Source organism: Myotis davidii, unplaced genomic scaffold, assembly GCF_000327345.1.
Source record: "Myotis davidii unplaced genomic scaffold, ASM32734v1 scaffold323, whole genome shotgun sequence".
NCBI lineage: Eukaryota > Metazoa > Chordata > Mammalia > Chiroptera > Vespertilionidae > Myotis > Myotis davidii.
Window position 1 is genome coordinate 1,273,242 of NW_006295491.1, and position 3,867 is coordinate 1,277,108.

At 42.2% G+C, this 3,867-nt stretch overlaps 1 protein-coding gene across 2 annotated transcripts in view; it reads right to left on the reverse strand.

Annotated features, from left to right (window-relative positions):
• TRIM2 (tripartite motif containing 2) overlaps nt 1–3,867 on the reverse strand; it is a 135,759-nt gene that overhangs the window by 100,788 nt on the left and 31,104 nt on the right. The window lies entirely within an intron of this gene.

The window sequence follows — 3,867 nt, forward strand, 5'->3', positions numbered from 1 at the left end:
TGGGGAGGCACACGGGGATTCTGAATTCTTTGTACTACTCGTCAACTTTTCTATAAGTCTAAAACGGTGTTAAATACAAAGTTAACAATAGTCACGTGTACATGAACTCCTCAACAGACATGCATCTCTGCCTGTTTAAGCCCGCATGCATCATTTTATCGGATCTTTGAGTCGTATTTTTTAAAAGATAAGCAGTAGACGCTGCTTATGATGTTTCAGGGTTTATACCAAAACTTGGGGCATCAACACCGGTGCAGCCCAGCCCCACGAAAGGGGCCCCAATGGAAAACTTGGAATTACGGCCTGCAGAAGACCCATTTCAAGGCGTTTGAATGCCTCCCACATAATAATATGTATTTTCAAAGCTGCGGACACGTGTGTTGCATTAGCCCCCTTCGGTCTTCTGGGGTTAATAAACACAGTCTTCACTGAGGCACAAAGGACCTTTTTAATCAAAGAACAAAATCAAGGAAGATGCTGTTACGACACGCTTGTTTTGTTGACCATAATATCTGAGGAGAGGCACTCCCTACATCTGCAGAGAAAATGCTTGATTTGATTGGAACACCTTCCGGACCCAGGGACATGAGCTTATTTTATTACCCAAACATAAGTGGCTCATGTTCATTTTTTAAATGCTCGCTTAACCCGACCGTACATATGCACACACAGCTGGAGTCCGTTCGGTGTTGTTTGGAAGAAGAAGGCGCATAGTCCTGGCTTTTTTCTCTCTCCTGAACTTAACTAAGTTTTGCTTTGAAAGCTGCTGTGCCAGCTTAACCTTTCGATGGCCCATGATAATAACCATGAATCAGAAAATAAACTGTGGTGCTTTCTTTTCCTTATATGATTCCTTAATAATCCAGTGAAGTAAAAACAAAGTTAAGAGCTATTCGGTTGATTTGTGGCATTGCATAAATGACGGGTATACAGACTTTGAGAAAAGTATGGTCATTACCATTTGAAATGGTCTCATTATTTATAAAGGAAGCACAGTAGCCCCGGGGGAGGGGTGCAGGGTGGACGGGGTCAAAGGGGACATCTTTAATACTTTCTACTGTGGACGAAAGGGCCACATGCTAACCTGACAAGCTCAGGAAAGGCCTGCATGGCGGTCCTGCAAACTCAGAGACCTAAAGTAACCACAAAGGATGGTCTGAAATTAAACTTTAACTAAAAGCAGTTATGGTGGGTAGTTACGTCCCAGGCTGGTATCTTCACTGACAAGGTCAACCTTTACCTTAACTGAGCCTATCTGTCTTTTTGCGTCTATAATAACATACCCTTGAAATGTCTGGGTAACTTGTAACTTCCCTTTTTCTGGAGCCCCTGGGGCACAACCTACTTTGCTGGGCACCAGGACAGAGACCACAAATTCCTTCATTGTTATCATGTTAATTGTTCCTGCACCCACCTAAGTATGTGTCCATCATTTTACTTTTTATCCAATCCCAGAATAGGAGAAATATTTGCAAATCAGATATCTGATAACACTCTAGCATCCAGAATATATAAAGAACTCTTATAACTCAACAATAAAAAGATAACTCAATTTTAAAATAGGCAAATATTTCAGTAGACATTCTCCAAAAGAGACACAGATGGCCAAAAGGCACATGAAAATATGCTCATCATTAGTCATTAAGGAAATACAAATTGAAGGCCACATGAGATACCATTTCACATGCTCTAGGATTGCTGGAATAAAAAAGATGGACAATGACAAGTGTTGACAAGGATATGAAGCACTTTGAAGAAGATAAACAATCGAATAGTATTCAACCATGAAAAGGAATGAAGTACTGAAATATATTACAACATGGTTGAACCTCAAAAACATTATGCTAAGTGAAAAAAGCCAGGCACAATAGGTCACATGTTATATTATTCCATTTATATAAAATATCCGGAATAGAGAAATCTGTAGAGACAGAATGCAGACTGATGGTTGCCATGGACTGGAGGGAGGGGGACAGATGGGAGAAACTGCTTAATGGATGCAGGGCTTTATTTTAGAACTAGACAGAGGTGGTGATTGTATAACATTGAGAATGTTATATACTACTGAACTGTTCACTTTAAAATGGTTAATTTTATGGTGTGTGGTGTTTTTTTAAGCTGCAATACTTTCTGGGTTAAACAGGAGCCTTCTTGCAAGGTTACCCCATGTGTTTACTGAAGATTAAAAAAAAAATTTATTCAATTCATTCATTCACACAGTATTTATCCATTGTTCAACATCTATTAAGTGCCAGATACCTTGGGACCCACTTGTACCCCACCTTCTATCAAAGGTGAGAAAGAACAGGACCATCTAATGGAGAAAGGAAAGTGACAAGCAGGGGGAGAGAGTTAATGTTTGGTAACTGGCTGCTACACACTAGGTCATCTCATGCTTGATCACATTTACTATTCAAAACCACTTGGAGTGGTGACGGTAGGAATCATTATTCCCATTTTATAGATACAGAAACTGAGGACCAGAGAGATGAACTTCCCTGAGTCACCCAGCCTGTGGGCAATGAAGCCAAGGTCTTTCTATTCCACTATGCTACTCCCTGAGCAAAGGCATGTGGAGAACTGAACGCACTGGGGAAAATATGTTTCCCAATGCAAAAGGAAAAATAAATAAATGTATTAAGAAGCATCTTAGCCAAAACCGGTTTGGCTCAGTGGATAGAGCATCGGCCTGCGGACTGAAAGGTCCCAGGTTCGATTCCGGTCAAGGGCATGTACCTTGGGTGCAGGCACATCCCCGGTGGGGGGTGTGCAGGAGGCAGCTGATCGATGTTTCTCTCTCATTGATGTTTCTGACTCTCTGTCCCTCTCCCTTCCTCTCTGTGAAAAATCAATAAAAATATTTTTTTTTTTAAAAAAGAAGCATCTTAGATGTCAAAAAGAGCAGTGTGGCTCTCTTTCTAGTGGGATGAGGAAACGAACCAGGAAAAGACCATCATGAACTGTCAAACTTTTACTCAGATTCATTTTCAGAAAACAGTCATAGAACTTTGGAAAATGAGGAATTTTTCTAAGTAATCTGAACAGATACTTTCATTTTTCAGATGGGAAATTTGATATCTTGCAAAAAAAATTCAGTGACATGCTCAGAGAAATATAGTAAGACTAGAGGCCTGGTGCACGGATTCATGCACCACTGAGGTCCCTCAGCTTGGCCTGCAGGGAATGGGCCGAAACCAGCTCTCTGACATCCCCTGAGGGGTCCTGGATTGCAAGAGGGCAGTTCTTGGGTGATGCACCCCAGAATCAGGCTCCCTCCTCTCTGGTTCCAGTTGTGTTACCCAAGAACCGCTGCTGCCAAGTGACTGCAGCTCAGCAGCTCCTGCATTGAGAGCCTGCCCTCTGGTGGTCAGTGAGCATCATAGCTGCTGGCCAGTAGGCTGATTGCTTAGGCTTTTATATATATAGAAGTGTGTGTTTCCCAAAAGCACAACAAGTAGCCTCTGCCAATCCATAGCCATGTTGCAAATAGACTCAAAGGTTTATCCCCACATCAGTTTGGGTGCCCTACAGTTGTCAAAGGAACAAACATTTCATCCCCAGAAAGGACCAGAGCCAAATGAGTCTCGCCATTGAACTTGCTGTACTCACTCCATTGTAACTGGGCCCTCACAATTAGAATTAGAGATGGTGCAGTTATTGGGCGTATTTAAATCACATGTGCTGCCTATCTCACCTGCCCTAAAGACCTTTCTCCCTTTCGTTCATTGGCCAAACTTCACAGAGCAGTTAAATATATACATGCTGGAGCCAGACTGCCGAGTTCAAAGTCTGGCTCTGCTACCTTCTGCCCTGGATCAATTTGGGCAGTTTTCTCAGTCCCCTCCTCTCTTCACTCATCTGCAAAAC